Source organism: Saccopteryx leptura, chromosome 2 (assembly GCF_036850995.1).
Source record: "Saccopteryx leptura isolate mSacLep1 chromosome 2, mSacLep1_pri_phased_curated, whole genome shotgun sequence".
Lineage (NCBI taxonomy): Eukaryota > Metazoa > Chordata > Mammalia > Chiroptera > Emballonuridae > Saccopteryx > Saccopteryx leptura.
The window spans coordinates 216,060,585-216,080,858 of record NC_089504.1 but is presented as its reverse complement, the minus strand read 5'-3'; the positions used below and the strand labels follow the sequence as shown (position 1 = coordinate 216,080,858).

Here is a 20,274-nt window from a genome sequence, read left to right as displayed (position 1 = left end):
TACCGCTGAGCCAACCGGCCAGGGCCAGTCCTTGAGTATTTTGAACATCCTCTCAGCAATTTTATTTGCTCTGTGATTTGCAGTAAGCTGTAGCACCATACCAAATAGTGTACCGAGGTAGCTCAGCCCCATGCCTGGATGAATGAGGACGGAGTCCCAAAGCCCCCTGCCCTCGTTATCAGTATTGGCTGGGATGTTGAACAGAGGAGAAGGGAGTTTTCATCAGGAAGAGCATTTTGGGGCACTGGCTGGTTGGCTCAGTGGTAGAGCATCAGCCCGGCATATGGATGTACCCAGTTTGATTCCTGGTCAGGGCACACAGGAGAAGCAACCATCTGCTTCTCCATACTTCTCCCTCTACTCTCTCTGTATCTCTCTCTTCCCCTCCTGCAGCCATGACTCAGTTAGAGCAAGTTGGTCCTGGGCACTGAGGATGGCTCCATGGCCTCGCCTCAGGCGCTAAAATAGCTTGGTTGCCGAGCAACAGAGCAACTCCAATGGACAGAGCATTGCTTGGTAGAGGGCTTGCTGGGTGGATCCCAGTCAGGGCATATGTGGGAGCCTATCTCTCTGCCTCCCCCGCTTCTCACTTGAGAAAAAAAAGCATTTTGGGGTCTCTCCGTACCCATTAGGCCATAGAGTGAGGATCACGAATATCACGTGGTGAGAACAATAGGGCCTGATCCTGTCCTTCTGAGGCACTGGTCAGCAAGGAGCTGGGACTCTGCTGTTGGAGGTGATCTCTGGACAGAGTCAGAGGAACCCTTGTATATACAGTTGTTGTTACTTGTGTTCTTGCCCCCTCTTTCCTACCAAAGTCTCAGTTTACTTTAGACTCCATCCCCAAGGGGGTTGGTCCTGGCTGAATCTCAGTGGCAGTGGACATCAGGAAAGGAAGGACAGAGTCACTAACAGGCCTGGCCGATGCATCTCTGTTTCTCTGTGGGAGCCCACTTCTGCCTCCATGGGGCAGTGGCTGGGGTGGGGGCACTCTGGGGTGGCTCCCCTTCCCTGCATCTTTGCATTTATAAGACATACGTTACCTGAAATTGCCTGCCAGCATTACATAAGCAATACATGCGCATTGCAAATAAATAAATAAATAAATAAATAAGAGAGAGGGAACATGCACATGCTGTAGGCTGAGTGTTTGGGGGACTATGTCACGCCCAAATGCACATGGTACAGTCCTGTATTTAACATCTGTTGAATGGAACTGTATTGGGAGATGGGGGTCTTTAGAGCAGTAACTAAGGTTAAATTAGGTAATGAGGATGGGCCCTAACCTAACATGACTACTGTCTTTATAAGAAGAGATTAGGACACAGACACTGACAGTGGGGAGGAGACAGTCGTCTGGCTGTCTACATGCAGAGGAGAGACCTCAAGGGAACCAGCCCTGCCCACACCTTGATCTTGGACCTTTAGTTTGTGGAACTGTGAAACAACAAATGTCTGCTGTTTGGGCCGCCCAGCTTTTGACAGTACCTTGTTACTACAGCCCTAACAAAGCAAATCAAGATGTGAAGTTAAGAGAGTGCTCGTCCCTGCTGACCTACCACCCAGAGGTCCCCAGGGACTCACTTGGCAGCATGGCCTTCCAAGGGCGAAAACGTGTTTGCACAGATGGTGGTGGGTGCCTTGCAGGAGCTAGGTGCTGCTCAGGGGCTGGGGTGTGCCAGGGCCTGGTGGGCACCATTCTCATGGAGTGCCCGTTCCAGGGTTCCAGTGTAGTCACAGGATAGAAGACAAGTCAACAGAAAATAAGCAGGCTAACTCAGTGACGGGAGCCCAGAGGACATGGAAGGATGATTCTGGGAGAGATTGAGAAGGGGCAGGGGCAGGAAGGCCCCTGGGAAGTGGTTCTGCAGATGGGAGACCAGGGGCAGGTTTTCTGAGAAACCTCTAGAATGCCTTTTTCTGTGTGAATTCACCTGCTACCCCCAGAGACTTTAAGAGGCAGCACCATTAGTCCCCTTTGAATGTGAAGGAAGCTGAGGGCCACTGCAACAGGATGATCAGCTTTGCCAGGGAAAACCCTGTCCCTGAATAGAGTACCTGAACAAATGTCAGGGTCCTTCTGGGATGACCATGGCCCCACCCCTATCACTCTGTGTCCGGAGGGAAAACCCCAAACCCTGACTACCTCTGAGGAAAAATCAGAAACGTGGATTTATTTTGCAGCTACTGTTGTATTGGAACAGCGAGATAAGACGTCTTGTCACACAATCAATTAGCCAAATTAAGAAATTAAGGAGTCTTTTAACCAGCTGCGCAGACCGCATGGAGACCTAAATCACTCAAATCAATATGGTGGGGAACACAATTACATCCTGACTGAGGAATGGGGAGGAGAGGAAGCATAGCATAAAACAAAACAGTGAAGCAAGCTTTCTTACAATGTTTATCTATAGGGTTAATTCAGGGAGAAACAGTCTGAAAACACCTGCAACTTTGCAAAGCTAGCCCAAGGCCACAGTCTGGGGGATTGGCCTCAAGGCCAAGAATAGGGAGTCTTTTCAGAAAAAGTAAGTTCTGCTAAAAGTCTCTTTGTTTTAGAGAAAGTAAGTTTTGCCAAAAATTATTCATGTTAAGAGCCTTTCTTTTCTATAACTTCACTATAAGGTTCACAGTCTTCAGCCCAACCCATGCTAAAGGATCAGGGTTGTTATTTTGTTGTTGTTTTGTGTGTGTGCATCATGATGTAACAATAATTTTAGGAAAGTAGCCAGATGAATACTGAAACTGAAAGGAAAGACCCTGGTGTTCCTCTTCTAAGTGTTTCCAAGAAGTGACATTGAGCTTGTTTTTAGAGCCCTGGGTGGTGGATAGACCAGTTTCTTCACCATGGCCACAGCCTGCATTGGGTGACATAAGGGCACTTACCCATACATTTATTTTTCCCCCAGAAACAACTCTTCTTGTTATTCTGAGTATTTAGATTGTATGTATTTTATTCCCAGGCAAATCATGGCAGGATCTCACACCTATGCCTAAATCTCTGTGCTGGAGGAATTTAATAGCCTCTACAAAAGCTATTGAGCTACTCCTCCCCTCCATACCAACCCATGGGGTAATTTTTTTTTTTCTGGAAGCATTTCCTTGATCCCACTAAAAATTGTCATGAGTAACTCCTTTTCCTGTTTCGTAGGAATTGGATGGCACAGTGGGCCTATGGGATGGGGTAGCCTTTTTCCACATGCATTAGGAATACCAAATCTGAACAGGTGAATTTTTAGAAACAGCATGTATTTAAAAAAAAAAAAAAGAAATCCCAGAGAACATTTGAAAAACAATTTGTGCAAAGAAAAAAGTTAAAGTTTTTCTTGCTCACGCACATGCATGTGTGAGGTATGGGTGGGTGTGGGAAGGAGGGAGACCTTCCTTTGAGAGGCCACACTGACTGCCAGTGTCCCGCCCTCCTGTGGACAAGGGCCTGCCTGGGGCAGCCATGCCCACCTTTACAAGGAGCCTTGAGCACTTGAGTCATTCAGAGACCCATAGCCTTCAGGTCAGAGAAACATGTGGGTGCAGTCCTGGGAGGGCCTGATCAAGAGCATTTCTAAATGAAAGGGCGGGTAAGGCCTCTTTTGTACTCCCCTGTGTCCCTGTGTTCGGTGGAGGCCTCCAGGGAGTCCATACTGAATGGAATTAGGGTACAAGTGGCTTCGGGTGACACTGTAACACATGTAAAGGATAAAGGGGACAGGGCTGGGTAGGTGAAGCTTCAGACCTCAATGCAGCTGGTAGAGGTTCAGAGCAAAGGTGGCCTGTTAGGGGTGTCTAGCCCCAGTACCTCACCTGCTCAGACTTGGTGGGGTTGCCTGGGGAGGGGCCTTTGGTCTGCACCCCACAGCCCTGTTCTGGCCTCCCTATGCCTGCCCCTCAGTCTACCCTCTGGCCCAGCTGCCCTTGCTCTCTGGTATCCCGAACTCTTCAGTGGGACTCACTTAACAGGATGCTGATGTTGGTACACGGCTAACAGCTCAGTGGCTATTTTTGACCCATGCTCAGGTCACAGGTCCTCAGTCTCCACAATATGACAACTGCATATGGCAGTTACTATTTGCAGAGTGGGGCACAGGAGCTGAATAATGCACCTGCCTTCACAGTCAGTGCAAGGGGAGCAGGGTTCAAACCAGGGCTCTACCCCTGCATACGTGGCTTTCCCATATACTGGATATCTGCCCTACATCTGTACTCTGTGGAACACTGGCTTCTCCTGCTCTTGTGACCTTGACTTTGACCTCCAAGCTGATCAGTCAGGTTTCTCTCCAGTCCATCTTCCGCATGACATTCTTGTATTTTCCAGCTTATGAGGTTTCTCAACAACCACCTTGAGGGTGGTTCCCAGTGCATCCTGGGGCCTCCAGTCTCCACTGCAAAAATCCCTTGTATGATTTTTGCCCTTGCAGAAAGAAGCCCATGTTTAAAATAATTTGTCTCCTAAAAAAATTGAAAACATTGCATTTACCATTATTTTCCTATTATGTGTTATCCAAAAGCATATAACACCTATCCATTTGAAATTAATGTTAATGTGCTAGGTTTCTAAATCTCCAACAAGCTATTATCTTTAGTTGTGGTATACTTTTACACCTTGGGTATATGTAAAGTTTGTATTAGACTGTTAGAAATGCCTGAAGTATCCCCAGGGGTGTGGCTCTCTTGGGGATCAGGGAAGTCCTGAGTGGGAAACTCCTTGTTTTATAGAAAAGGAAACCAATACTCAAAGGGGTAATGACCTTGTCCAAGGTCACAAGCTGGCTCATGGCTGGCTTTGAGTTCCCAGGGTAGTGGCAATGGCCTGATATGTGTCCAGCTACTCCGGGCAACCTTCCCTGGGGTAGTCTACCAGCCAGTTGTCCTCCCCAGGACCCACCTGACTACATATCTTTGTCCATGTACCTGAATGTACCTTGATGAGAAAGTTCTCCAATGAGAATCTCAGAACTGGAAGAGCCACTGTGGACTTGGAGATGAGCAGCTGCCTGCCATTTGACCTTGGGATTACCTCTGGGGCTCTGGTTTACTTATCTGTGAAATGGGATCCCAGCAAGTTCATTCTAAGAATTAGAAGTCACGAACCAGGCATCCCTCCCCAGGGTCCAGCTCATACTCACATTAAATGCCATTTGTCTTCTCATTCACAGCAGAAATTCCCTCATTCTATATTTTATATTTATATTTTATTTTATTATTCAGTGAGACAAGGGGAGGCAAAGAGAGTGGGGAGGCAAAGAGACAGATTCCCGCATGTGCCTGGACCAGTATCCACCAGGCAAGCCCACTAGGGAGCGATGCTCTGCCTGTCTGGCACCTGAGGTGGAAGCTATGGAGCCATCCTCAGCACTTGGGCCCAACTTTCTCTAATCAAGCCATGCTGCAGGAGGGAAGAGAGAGAGAGAGAGAGAGAGAGAGAGAGAGAGAGAGAGAGAGAAGCAAGAAGGAGAAGGGTGGAGAAGCAGATGGGTGCTTCACTTGTGTGCCCTGACCAGGAATCAAACCCAGGACTTCCACATGCGGGGCTGATGCTCTACCACTGAGCCCACTGGCCAGTACTCCCTTACTCTATAAATCTGTGCCACACAACACTCTAGGCAAGAACTTCTTTTCCCCGTTTTAACTCAGACAGCTGGGTTTCTCTCCTAACAAGGAAACATCAATCACAACTGGGGTCAGGCCTGTGGCTGAGTCAGGGGGCTTTGCTGCCAGCTGTATTCTGGTGGGAAAGATATGCAGCTTTGCCATGCTTCTGTTTCCACAAACATAAAATGGATGCCTATGGTCTCTACCCACGGCCTTGTTTTCGTTAAGTAGGTGCAATACATGTATATAGTAGGCTCTGAACAGACCTGAATGATGACCACATTCCTCATCAATCTGAGCACCACAGGGCCCAGCCAGCAGCTAAGGGCTAGCTGGCAAACTTCCAAGTTCCATTTAAGTGTTCACTCTGTTCCTGTGTTCAGACAAGTTTTTCCAGAGGCGAATTCCTGCTCAGCCCAGGTATGAGTGATTGTAGATTCTAACTGAATGGAGATTAGCTTGTACCGATGACACTGTGCTGTTGAGACCTATGCAGTGTTTTTTGCTGATATCAAAGCTCAAAGTAACTAGTAAGAGGCCATCAAATATTTATTTATTTACTTTTTTAGATTTTATTTATTCGTTTTTATTAGAGAGAGAGGAGAGAGAGAGAGAGAGAGAGAGAGAGAGAGAGAGAGAGAGAAAACAGGGGGAGGAGCAGGAAGCATCAACTCCCATATATGCCTTGACCAGGCAAGCCCAGGGTTTTGAACCGGCGACCTCAGCATTCCAGGTCGCCGCTTTATCCACTGCGCCACCACAGGTCAGGTCCATCAAATATTTAAACAATGAGGTACATTTTAATTAGTTTCTAACAAGGAATCATAAAAATGTGTGCAGTTGGTAAAGTTGAACATCAACACTTAGCACACAATAAAGGTTTCCTTACCCCTGCCGGGGCAGTGACACAGTGTGGTACAGACAGGGTTTATCCTTCCAGAAGTTTCTGGACATGTAAATGCATATATTGCTTTTTCCATACAGAAGAGGGATAATTGTGCACCCACTGCTCTGAAACCTCGCTTTATTTTTTTTTATTTTTCCGAAGTTAGAAGCTGGAAGGCAGTCAGACTCTCGAATGCCCGGGACCAGGATCCACCCCTCATGCTCACCAGGGGGCGATGCTCTGCCCATCTGGGGCATTGCTCCTTTGCAGCCAGAGCCATTCTCGTGCCTGAGGCAGAGGCCATGGAGCCGTCCTTAGGCCCCCAAGCCAACTTTGCTTCAATGAAGCCTTGGCTGCAAGAGGGGAAGAGAGAGAAAGAGAGAAAGGAGAGGGGGAAGGGTAGAGAAGCAGATGGGCACTTTTCCTGTGTGCCCTGACTGGAAATTGAACCCTGGACTTCCACAAGTTGGGCTGATGCTCTACCGCTGAGCCAACCAGCCAGGGCTTCCTCTCTTTATTTTTAACTAAAATCTTGGAGATTATGTAATATCAACTTAGATAGGATTAGCACATTACATTTTTCTTGTGTTTTAAGTTAAAAATATTATTAAATGGATATTCTGGAGTGTGTTTAACCAGGTGCCTGTTGGTTGTTTATAGGTTGTATATAATTCTACACTGTAAGTCAGAACTTTCACATATAGATATCTGCAGATACTGGTGGCATTTATCTGCAGGATGGATGACTGGAAGTAGCTGTGCAGGGTCCAAGGTTTTACAAACATTTAATTTCCACGAACATCGCCAAACCATAACTTTTTTTTTTTTTCAGGGAAAAGGGAATTGTGAGTACAGCAGGTGCATGTGTGTTTATTTTAGTCTAGATGTTTTCTGAAATGATTGGAGGAGGCTTAGAATCAGGCACAGCCAGCAATAACAACACCTGGTATTTAAACAGCTTTTAAATGAAACTTGTTCAGGCTCTGGAGGAACAGGTGGACCTGTGGACCCGAGGACCTGAGCAGGTGTCAGGTCACACCCAGGCATCAAGTAGAGAAAGCAGAGTGGAGGTAACTCTCTGCAATCGCCATCCGTTTACAAGGCAGCTCCAGGACAATCCTGCTAGCGGCTCCCTCGGCCGGCCGGCTCGGCCACAGGGCAGGTGCCCTGCTGGCCATGCAGGGGGCCCTGACCTCCCTTTGCCAGGAGAGGTCAGGGGTCAGTGGCCACAGGCAAGGGGCGGGGCTAGCGAGGCCACTTCAGGGCGATTGCCGCCCCCGCTCCTTCCCCCGTGGGGAAACTTCCTCCAGAGTCAAAAACCAATACGTTTCAAGCCAGTACCAATTACCAGAAAGAGCACAACACATGGGTCTGAAACGCGATCCTCTAGCGGAGCCGGGGCTCCCAGGACGCTCCCCACCGTGATGCCACCTCCGCAGTGAATCTCGGACCACGACCCGGATTTGGGAGGCGGGTAGCTCATGCCTGGAAACACCCCCAGTGCCCTCAGCGGGTTCTCCCGGGGAGATGGGGGTACTAGGGCCCACGGCGCTGTCTCCCTGGCCACGTTTGGCCAAACCCCTTACACCAGGTTGTGTCCCTGGCCCTAAGTCCACGCTGTGCCCCTGCTCGCTCGCTTTCCTGTACCCCTAATCCGGCCCCTGCACGGACCTCGCTGGTCTCACACCCCACGTGCCCCTCCTGCCGGGCCCCGCAGGTCCTCCTGCCAGCGCGTCCGTTATAGGACCCGGCCTGGTCTCTTCGCTGCCGGCGCCAGCCACCACCCCTTCACCCCGTCTCCCCTCCGTCCATGTTTCTCCCGTCCCTCCTGCGTGCTCCATGGCACTCCACGACTCCCTGTCCCCCTCGGGCTCTCCTATCCGTCCCGCGTGTTCCCCTGTACCCCTCGTGTCCCCCTGCTTCCCAGCGTGTTCTCCTGTCACTCCCGCGTGTCTCCAGCACCCCCCCCCCCCCCACGACGCCGCGTGTCCCCCGCCCCGCGCGCCGGCGGAACTGTGGGATCTGCGCGCACAGGAAGTGGCGGGGCGGCGCGGCCGAGGGCGGAGGGCGGCGGGCCGGGCGGGGGGATGGGGGCCGGGGGCGGCGGACGCTGAGGCCCGACGCAGGGCCGGGCGCCCAGGGCCGGAGCGCAGGCCGGAGCGGCCCGGAGGCAACGCCGGGGCCACGCGCGCAACGAGCAGGTGAGCGGCGCGGCCACCGCCGAGATCGGGCCCCCATTCACCGGCCCGAGGTCGGCCTCTAGCCCCGCCGCTTGTGGTCTCCCCTCCCGCCCCGGGCCCCGCCACAGGGGGCCGGCTGCGCCCGGCGGGGTTGGGGCTTGCGGGAAGACGGGGCTGGGCGGTCCGGGGCCTGGGTTACCCCCCTCTTCCCTGCTCCGGCCTCTCCGGGGCCTTGTCCACCCGAGGGCCCAGGCGATTTCCCCACCTGCCGCCGCCGTCCGCTGCAGCCGGTGCGCTGGGGCCAAGGAGGGGACACTTCAGGAGGGTCTGGCGGCTGGTCGGAGGGCGCTCCACACACCCCCTCCCTCATCCCACACTTTGCGGGGGACCCCTACGCTCCATGGCGGACGCGACGCGCCCGCATTCAGTGTCCGGGGCGCTGGTGACCCGGCACCCGCCCCCCACCGCCACCCCCCGCTTTAGCCAGCACGCGGCCCGGGTTTGGTTTCACTCTTTGCGGAATGGACCCGGGCTAGGGCTGCAGGTGGACTTCAAGGGAAGGGTGCGCTGAGTTTTCAGTTTTGACTGGCGTTTGGACCAAAGGCTGACTGTGAATTTCCACGGTTCCAGTCAGGTGATGGGTCTATAATCCAAGAGCTCTGGAAAGGAAGCCACCTCTACCCCAGGGCCACCCAGAGAACCTGGGAGCCTTTGATCGCCAGATCCTCAGGACAGACGGATTATTAGCAGTTGAAGCTACCTTGAAAGATTGTGCAGTTTTTCTTTTTAACTTTGAGAGAAGTTCGGTGAAACAGGAAAAATACTGTTATAAATGGCTTCCCAGACCTTTTCTCTTTAAGCTAATGTTAAGTCTTGTCTAAGAAAATATTTAAGCAGCTGGGTTCCTTTTCATAGGAAATATGATCTTATGAGAAGGAAAAATGAGGGCTGCTGACCTTGAGACAGGTGGGAATGAGAAGTGACTACTTTATTAAAAGTGAAAATCATCCCGGAGAGCCCAGACCCGTGACTGGTGTGCAGGGCCTTTGTTACATCTAACCCAGAGGTCCCCTACATGTTAAATTATAGCTCTACAGGCTGATTTTATGCCTTTAGGGGTTGCTAATCAACATGTTCTCCATTTAAAAGCTTCATAAGTGATTTCAGTCAGATTCCCAACATTTTCTTTTTTGTATTTTCTGAAGTTGGAAACGGGGAGGCAGACTCCCGCATGCGCCCGACCGGGATCCACCCGGCACGCCCACCAGGGGGCGATGCTCTGCCCATCTGGGGCGTTGCTCTGTCGCAACCAGAGCCATTCTAGCGCCTGAGGCAGGGGCCATGAAGCCATCCATCCTCAGTGCTCGGGCCAACTTCGCTCCGATGGAGCCCTGGCTGCAGGAAGAGAAGAGAGAGACAGAGAGGAAGGAGAGGGGGAGGGGTGGAGAAGCAGCTGGGCGCCTCTCCTGTGTGCCCGGCTGGGAATCGAACCCGGGACTCCTGCATGCCAGGCCGACGCTCCACCACTGAGCCAACTGGCTAGAGCCCCCAACATTTTCTAATTTGATCACTTCCTTTCTGTTTTGCCCCTCCTTTTTCCCCCTCTTAAAGTTTCATAGTTAGCCTGCTACAATTCACTTCTGTGTCCATTTCTTGGTGACTCTTGAAAGTCGTCTGGATTACATTATTTAAAAGAGAAGCGCCTGACCTGGTGGTGGCGCAGTGGATAGAGCGTCGGACTGGGATGCGGAAGGACCCAGGTTCAAGACCCCGAGGTCGCCAGCTTGAGTGCAGGCTCATCTGGTTTGAGTGAGGCTCACCAGCTTGGACCCAAGGTCACTGGCTCCAGCAAGGGGTTGCTCAGCCTGCTGAAGGCCCGCGGTCAAGGCACATATGAGAAAGCAATCAATGAACAACTAAGGTGTTGCAACGCGCAATGAAAAACTAATGATTGATGCTTCTCATCTCTCTCTGTTACTGTCTGTCTGTCCCTGTCTATCCCTCTCTCTGACTCACTCTCTGTCTCTGTAAAAAATAAATAAATAAATAAATAAATAAAATTAAAAGAGAAGCTACATATGATTGATATTCAGCATGCACAGGGCCTCTTCTTGGCCTTGGAAGGTGTAGGTGCCCTAATGTTTTGAACTGAACTTCATGTGCGTGGCCTGAGCCTCTGTTTATTCCACCTGCAGTGGCCCTTCCTGGGCATCTCTTCCAAGTAATCTGCTTCTTAGCAGTAGCCTGAAGAGTTTGTGAGAACAGGGCTAAAGTCAGCATTGTGAATAGTGAAGGAAGACTCAGGAGGGGTCCTTGGATTGCAAGGTCCAGATTCTAGAAGCCACATAGTGGTGGGGGCGGGTGCCACTGCCCAGTGGCTGCCCTCTTCTGCAGGGACACCCTTGGGTCTGTACACATATCAGTGTGCCAAGACAGTGGAGGTAAATTGGAAGATGTTTTATTTTGGAAGTTAGAAGAAGAGCATCTACCAAAGTCACCATTTTCACTCCTACTTCCCCCATTAACTAGCGGTGGGTCCTGATATACTGGGTTAGCCCTTGACATGTGCTATCTCCAATCAGACTTTCACCTTGTAATGAGTGGTCTGTAAAAACAATGAGGTCCACTTACCTGCTGAAGGTCCGGCCATAGATCAGCATGGCCAGAATTTAAACTAAGCTTCATGGACTCTCATCTTCTCAGACCCATGAGTCTGCTAAAAGTGTGTAAACTTTTATCTCTGGTTAAATCAGAGGTAGGAGAGAAATGTTGAAATCCTTACAGAGATGATGTAAAACTGATACTGTATTTGAGAAGAGCCAAATTTACTGAGGATTTGGAGGAGGGCAGGTCTGGTTAACTTGTCCAGTTACATTTGACCCTGAAACGCACATCTTCCATTGACTTTCAGCTTAACACAGGAGACCTGAGAGGAGACTGACCCCTCACTGTTTCATCAGGTAGCTCCCTTGTCACAGTCAGAATGCACCTGTGGCAAAAGTGATGGCTTCCACTCCAATCCTTGTCTTTGCTCTCTGGCCTTGTCAAAAACTCTGATAGTTTACTGTTAAAAGTTGTTGCTGATTGATGGTGAGAGATCAAAGCACTGAGTGGATCAGTTACATTTATCTGTTTCTTTTTGAATGATTTTTTTAAACTGAGATCTTTATTATTTAGCCTTCTCATTAAGAACATTTACATTACAGTGAGGTTGACTGAATTTTGTAAAACAGTAGCTAAGATATTTATGGGTTTTACTTTGGTAAACCATTCTTTGGCCAACCAAAGAATGCTTGAAGTTTTAAATGAGTTGTTTCCAATTGTAAGGGGAGTTGACTATGACTTAATCTGTTGTTCCTAAAACCACTTCATGATAATTTAAAAATTAATCCTAAATTACTGATTTTAAAATGTTGCAGTTTAGGCAAACACATTAGTGGTTCATCCTCTGACAGTCTTTGTCTAGTTATTTAGAGAATTTGCCATGTTTGGTTATCTTTATCAAGCAATGTTCTAGAGACCGAAACACTGATAACCTTGGGGGCCATCTGTGTATGTTTGGAGGTGGGAGCAGAGTGGAGGGGAAAGTTGGCAAGTTCTCACCGTAGGGCTGAAGTCTCGGACTTTCTCTGGGTGCTGTGGTCACACTGGCCATGTCTTTTCCCCAGTAGCCAGAAGGATTGCAGCTACACATTAGATGCTAGTGTCACCAAATTGAAAGAAACACGTGTCCTTGAACATGTGTGAGGCAGCATTCTTCCTGGCCCAATGCTTTGTATTACACAGGACTAAAGCTGAAGCTGGGTGCTAGAGGCCTGTCCCCAGGTGACTCAAAAGGCCATGCATCATTCATGTGAGCACCTGCATTCCTTTCTCAAAGTGGTGGGGAATGAAATCAGTCAGAAAGAACAGTAGTGATGGGTTCTACAATCCCACAAGCAGTAGTAAAAGCTGCTGCCAGGGAAGACCTTGCCCAAGTCTGTTCCTCACAATGACCTGCTCCCTAATGGTTATAAACCAGGCAGGGGCTGGGTTCTGGAGCGCCATGGTGGCAGCTTTCTCTCGTTATCACGTTATTTGCTGACCTGAAAACTTTATAAGTACTGTATATGCTGATGTTAAATGTGTCCCTTTTTGCATAATTGAGGCTTTGTGCATTGTTTTCATAACAACAGCTACAATTCTTGTGCCTCTGTCAGCAGGTTTATGTGCTTATTTTGTTGCTTAATTCTCAAAACAACCCTGTAAGGATGGTGGTGTTGCTCCATCATACAGATGGAGAAACTGAGGTGGGCAAGCTTGGCCAGGGTTGCTTAGTAAGCAGGTGGTGAATCTAGGTTGCAAACAAAGGTCTGATTAACTCCATATCACCTTGATGCTCAGGAAACCTACACTTGAAAAACCTACACCTTAGAAACAGAGACTGAGTGATTGGCTTCACAGAAGTACTCATTTACAAACTGCTCACTTGTAGAAGGCTGCGCATGGAGACAAGGGTCAGAAATCCCCATCTGAGGTGATAGGAACAGACATGTGCCAGCTAGGATGTTGCATCAGGAAGAACAGAAATTCAGTTTATGCAAATTCACTGTGCTCAGCTTTTCACTAGCCACAAAGTAGGACTAAATGAAGAGTTGTCCATTGACCCTCCACTGAAAGAATGTGCTGATGATTGAGTGAAACTCCATAGTTTGATTTCCACCCTACACTGTTGTCCTAGTCTCATTGGAGTGATTGATTGAATGAATGAAGTAATGTACCTTTTATTAGGAAAATACACATAATCCTTATGTTTAGAGGAAGGTCACTCAATCGGTAGACATTGCAAAATATGGTTCAGTAGCACGCATTTTTGCCAAATAAGACAGAAGTCAAATTGTTAAGTGAAGGCTGTCTCAGTTTGGGTTATTTGGGAGGCTGATGCCAAGGTGAGAAGGGCTAGGAGGTTTATTGGGGGACTGCTGTGGAGGCTGAAGGGAGGGGGCAGGACGAGGCAGGAGAGCCCTTGGACCACCATGCTGCTGTGCTGCCAGTGAGAGGGAACCAGTAAGGGTGGAGGACTGAGGAAGCACCTCCACCCAGGTCTTTAGGCCAGGACACCGCCCACTGCAAGAGCCCCGTATCCTGCAGGCCCAGCCCTTCATGAGTGGCCCTGCTGAGCTGCCCCACTGGTGTGTGGTCTCTCAGTGTCCCTCATGGAGAGGGCTCTCCTCCCACTGGGTGGCTGGTCCTCTCACTGGGGTCTGAGTGACAAAGCTCCATGGCTTCCTCAGAGACAAAGTTTAGTGACTTGGCAATCCACAAAAATGGAAGGGCACAGTAGAAATAATTCCAGCTTTTGACAATCGCATGGCACGGGCAGAGTTTGGATTAGTTTTAGAAAAAGCCCGTGGTTATGGCAGGTCTCCTTAAGCCGTCACTCAGGCCTCTCTGCTGTAATGTCCGCAAGGTCCAGTGTGCCACTGAAAGAAGCAGGTGCTTCCAGATGGCTGACAGAGATCAGCACACGCGTGTCAGCATGTAAAGGTTACCCTCAGTTTTCTAAACCAAGGTGCATGCTCCTGTAAGCAAAGTTCTAGAACATTTGTCAGCAAATGTGCTGGTAGCCTGCAGGGTATTTCGAGTTCCAGCCTAACAGCATCTTCCTGGTGTCCTACCTGCTTTGTGCCTTTCACCTCTTTCCTTTACATTGTAGAGAGTTATTGGGTAGAAACGTTTCCTTTTCTGTGAACAAAGAAAGTTGTAATATGTGAAAGTTGTAAACACCAATTCTGATGGGCTGGCAGTGATGGCTGTGAGGACATAAGTGATGACGGAGTGCCTTTCTTGGGCATACTCACCTGACCCCAGCACTGACCCTACCCAATATGGTCAGGTTGGCACAGGGACCAGAATTAATTGTTAGTTTGTTGCGACAAGCCAGAAATCTGGATTTTCATATGCAATTATTTTTATTATATATTAATTATCTTTCACAGCCCATGCAAGCAAATCAGAAATGTTCCTGCCTGCCTGAATTCGTCCTGTAGGCCTCTATTTTTACAACCTCTGGTTCTAAAATATTTGTTTAATTTTTGAAATACAGTAACTGAGCTAATTAACTGAGGACAAAATGGGCACTTCCCAAATGCATGTAAAAGGAGCAGGAAATGAATAACAGAAACCTAAGCCTTTATCTATGGATGAAAACCAAAGAATTGTCTACCCCCCACCCCCCTACACACGGCTTCTGGAAACAGGACAGGGTTCTTAGATGGTGGTGGAGGAAGGAGAATATGCCAAGAGAATGTCAGTGGGAAACAAGGGGCTGCCATGTATCCGGGAGCACACAGGAGGTGCTCCTGAGATCCGTGTACAGATGTTTACAAAATGTGTCTGCTCATTCACCAGAAGGCACTCCTGCTAGTGATCTGTTTTGGCCCATGTCTCCTGGTGCACATGTAGTGTCATGTGTGGAGTCGTCTTACCTGCTCTGAGTGGAACACCAGGAGGTAGGCACGAACACACCAGGATTTACATGGTGGTACTGGGCTGTTTCCCAGACTGCATGGTCTGTAAGGTGGACCCACATTAAAAAATTATCTAACTTCTTGTTGGCGTTGTACAGAAAGGCAGCTGATTCTCATGATCAGTTTTATAGCCAGTCACGTTACCAATCTCTATTTCTTATCCATTTGTAGATTTTGGGGGATTTTCGTTGTAGGCATCCATGTTGTCTGGGAATGGTGGTGGTTTTGTTTCATACTCATGCTTTTAATATCTTGACTTTCCATTTTACTGCCTGGTCCTTCAGGATGGCATTGAATGGAGGGATGATATGGCGTTCTTGACTTGTTCCCAATTTTTAAGGAAACGATACTTGCTGTGCTGGTACAAACACAGGCTGTTCGGTTCTGAATCATCCCATTGCTCCTCCTGGGATTAGGGGCAAACAGATGGAAAGAAAAATGAAGAGATTAAAGACTTACCTCCATTGGTCATCAGGGTCATACAAAAATATAGCCACAGGGAGGTGCTGACCTGCCCACCAGGGTGGCTAAAATGTTAGATGGCCTTCTAAAATGTTAGAAGTACAGGACAGTACTTCAGAGGCTGTGTGGCTAGGTCTGCAGAAGGGGCCACTTCTGGTGCAGGCATGACCCAGCTGAGCCACAGCAGCTCTTTATAGTGGGTCAATCCTGATAAAGAAAAATGTGGCATATACCAGCAATGGAATATTATTTCAAATAAAATTCACATGATGGGAAAGAGATGAAGTAGCCACAACCACAAGCAGAAATGTGTGGGTCTTATAGGTGTGCTGAGCAAAGGGTGTGAGGCATAGAGGCGCATGGTGCCTGATCCAGGGATACAAAGCCTGAAAGTGGGCAGAACCAGGTCAGCTGCCCAGAGTCAGGGGGTGGTCACTGGGGATGGGATGGAAGCACACAGGCCCTTTTGGGGCATTGGGAATGCTTTCTGTCTTGATCCAGAAGTTGGTTACTTGGGTGTATTTGGTTTGTGAAAGTTTAAGCCATGCACTTAGGAAGTGTGCACTTTTCCGTGTGTATATTATACTTAAAAGTTTTGAAAAAAAGAGTTAAAGAGACAGTGATTGACACAGCAGACAGGCAGGAATCCAACATTTGTGTCATCAGTGAACCAAATATGCACAATTAGGAAACCCGAACAGTGTGGCCGACCATGACTTAGTCCAATGCTTCGGGAAGCTCTCCTCAGGTGGAAGAGCTGACTGGCTGCTGACAGACCCTATGCCACCTGAACATTGACCCAGGTAGAGACCCCGCCTAGCCAATGTGGCGCCCCGGAGGTGGTTACCTATCAGGGAACGAAAAGCAGCTGGCCTGTGACTTTTCCATAGCATGTAGGATACCTGTCACACCCTAAAGGGTCTCAGAAAAGAAAGTAGGGGCCCATCAGAGTTCAGGGAATGTTTGTAAGAGTCCTTCTGGGGACCGTCGAAGGCATGTGTGCCAGCTGACTGCTAGACAACAGTGAGCCCAGCAATGTGCTGGCAGTGACTGGAAGCAGGGCCTCACTGCTGAGCACAGGGGCCAGGAAGGTGGCAAATGGCCATGAAGGTGGCAAGTGCTGTTCAAAGTATACAACTGACATGAGAGTGGAGGGGACATGGGGAGTAGAAGGGACCTAGCTGTGTGGCTGGGAATGGAGGCAGACAGGCCACATGGTGGCAGTTAGGTGTCAGGGCTTACCAGTGAACTAACTCTTAACAGACAGTTGGCCACATTAGGGGTACAAGGGGATGGGACCTGCCATTTCTCAAAACAAGCGGTCTGACATCCCTGAGTGGGACACGCTCTGCTCAGAAGGCTCTGAAGGGAGTGAAGGGTGCAGCTACCCTACCGAGTGGGGTGGGGACTCGTGGTAACGGAGGGACCAGGATGTCTGTCCTTTAACCCGGCAGCCATACTCCTGGGAGTCACGCCACAGGTGTGAGACAGTCTAGACTGGGTGATGAATTTCAGCACTAGCAACAAAGCAAGGTTTTGTCTCTGAGGGGTGGCTGGATAAACCAGGAGATACCCACAGACCTGGACTCGACGCCCCTGAAGAACGGGGCATCCCTCCTTTTTCCTGCAGGAAGCTGCCCAGGAGCAGAGTTAGGGAAGACAGCAGGACTTAGAGCAACGTTTATGGAGTGGGGGATGGGAGGGGCAGGAACACCTTCTCAAATTCCTTGTATTGGAATGATGGATGATGTACTGGGATGAGACCTAAGAAATAAGAGGCTATTTCTCGTAAGGTGTGAATGGCTCAGCTGGGAGGGATTAAAACGTATTAATATAGCCACTTGGATTTATTTTTTAATTTTTTAATTTTTTAATTTACAGAGACAGAGAGAGTCAGAGAGAGGGATAGATAGGGACAGACAGACAGGAATGGAGAGAGATGAAAAGCATCAATCATTAGTGTTTTTTTGTTGTTGTTGCGACACCTTAGTTGTTCATTGATTGCTTTCTCATATGTGCCTTGACCGTGGGGCTACAGCAGACCGAGTAACCCCTTGCTCAAGCCAGCGACCTTGGGTCCAAGATGGTGAGCTTTGCTCAAACCAGATGAGCCCGCGCTTAGCTGGCGACCTCGGGGTCTCGAACCTGGGTCCTCCACATCCCATTTCGACGCTCTATCCACCGCGCCACCGCCTGGTCAGGCGCCACTTGGATTTTATTTTGTTACCCACTTATAACAATGAAATTACAAAAAAAAGAGAGAGAAAATGCTTGTTTTCTGTAGATGCCCCTTTCAGGTTAAGAAACTTCTCTTGTTTATAAGAATATTTTACTGAAAATGTTGTTTTATCAAAGACTTTTTCTGCATATGTTGATCTGATCACATAGGATTTTCTCCTTTTACCTTTTAACTTGGTACAGTCAGTACCTGAGTAGATTTCCTTGGTTTTCTGGAAACATCCCATCTTGGGCATGATATATTACTTTTTATTACGTTGCTGTATTCAGTTTGTTGATATTTTGTTTAGAATTTTTTTGTTGTTGTTTAGAATTTTTTGCAGCTAGGTTTAGAAGTGAGTTTGGCTTGTAATTGTCCTTTGTTATATTGTCCTCATCAGGGGTTGGGATCTGGATTATGCTGGTCTCATAATCTGAGTTGGGTCGTGTTGCCTCTTTTCTGTTGTGTAAAAGAGTGTATGTGAGACTGAGGTTATATGTTTTCTATGTAGTTTCTTAGCCTGAGCCCAGCTTTCATGTAGATCAGTTTTTAAGTCCTTGCTCAATTCCTTCACTGGTTGCAGATCCGTTCAGGTTTTTCAATTCTGTTTGAATACGATTTGGCAAGTTATTTTTCTAGGGAGGGATCTGTATTAGTTCCCTGTTGCTGTGTAACAAATGACACCAACATTTACTGGCTTTAAAAACAAAACCATCAAAAACAAACAAACAAACAAAAAAACAAAACAAAACCATCATCTCACCATTTCTGTGGTCTAGAAATCTGGGCACAGTTTAGCTGGGTTCTCAGGCTTGAGGCTTCTCACAGGCTACCATGGAAGTGTTGCCAGGCTGTGGTCTTAACTGAAGGCTCCATGGGGAAGGGTCCTTTTCCAGGTTTACACATGGGCTGTTGTAAGGATTCTGAGGGCCTCCCCAGTGTGTCAACTTGCTCATCAGAGCGTGCAAGCATGAAAGGAGACAGAGAGAGGGAGGGAATGAGAGAGGGAGAGAGGGAGGGAGAGAAGGAAAAGAGGGGAGAGAGAGACAGAGACAGAGAGTGTGAGTTGCTGTCTTTGAAAACCTCATTTCAGAGGTGACCTATATTACCCATGCTGTCACTAGGTCTGGCCCACCTTCAAGGGGAGGGGATTGCATGAGGTGTGAACCATGGTGGCCATCTCAGAGTTGCCTGCCACATTATCCATTTCATTCAACTTGTTGGTTCCTTGTGGCAAAGGTCATTTTATTTTCTTAATTTTTAAATCTCTACCATGTCTAACGTTAAGTTCCCCTTTTCATTCCTAAAATTGCTTTTGACTCTCTTTTTTTCTTGTCATCTCAGCAGAGATTTATCCATTTTCTTACTGTTTGCAGAGCCAACTTCTAGTTTTGTGGATGGTCTCTATCCTCTGTTTCCTGTATCATTAATTTCTGCTTTCGCTGCCGTTCCTGCTTTCCATGCTCCTTGAGTTTATCCTGCTGTTCTCTTTATAGCTTATTGAATTGAAAGCTTAACTTTTAAAAAAGTGTTTTCTAAGCCCAGTTTCTTAATTTTCAGGCTTTATCCCTATCATAAGCATTTAAGGCTGTAACTGTCGACCTTGGTTCTGCAAGTACAGTAGGTAGCCTGTATATATTGGTATGTAGCATTTTCATTGCTCGGTTCTCAGCATTTAAAATTTTCTGATATTCTTCTGTGACTCATGAGTGATAATAGAAGATATTTTTTTCTTCTAAATGTATGGGGATTTTAGGCCCTGGCCAGTTGAGCGTCGGCCTGGCGTGCAGAAGTCCCGGGTTCGATTCCCGGCCAGCGCACCCAGGAGAGGTGCCCATCTGCTTCTCCACCCCTCCCCCTCTCCTTCCTCTCTGTCTCTCTCTTCCCCTCCCGCAGCTAGGCTCCATTGGAGCAAAGATGGCCCGGGCGCTGGGGATGGCTCCTTGGCCTCTGCCCCAGGCGCTAGAGTGGCTCTGGTCACGGCAGAGCGACGCCCCGGAGGGGTAGAGCATCGCCCCCTGGTGGGCAGAGCGTCGCCCCTGGTGGGCGTGCCGGGTGGATCCCGGTCGGGCGCATGTGGGAGTCTGTCTGATTGTCTCTCCCCGTTTCCAGCTTCAGAAAAATACACACACACACACAAAAAGCTTTAAATGTATGGGGATTTTAGGTTAATTTTTTAAACTTCAGCAGCCTTGTGGGCATAGGACATGATCTATATGTCACTGATGTTTTTGAGACTTGAATTATGTCACACCACTGTCTCCTAGTTTCTGTGGCTGTCAGCCCTTCCTGTGTCAGTAGTATGTTTTCTCTCTGGCTGCTTTTCTAGACTCTTTTACCCCGGTGTTCTTTAGTTTCACAGTGCCATTTCTAGAGTGGATTTCTTTTGTTTATCTTCTTTGAATCCCATGTGCTTCCTGAAGATAAAGT

The 20,274-nt window shown here is 48.5% G+C and overlaps 1 protein-coding gene across 2 annotated transcripts in view; it reads left to right on the top strand.

Moving 5' to 3' along the window:
* The first annotated feature begins 8,557 nt into the window (after window positions 1–8,557).
* Window positions 8,558–20,274, top strand: part of AGPAT3 (1-acylglycerol-3-phosphate O-acyltransferase 3) — an 88,923-nt gene continuing 77,206 nt past the window's right edge. For both annotated transcript variants that reach the window (XM_066370058.1, XM_066370057.1), the window contains exon 1: window positions 8,558–8,676. The gene's annotated coding sequence lies outside the window, so the exon portion shown is untranslated. The remainder of the gene's footprint in view (window positions 8,677–20,274) is intronic.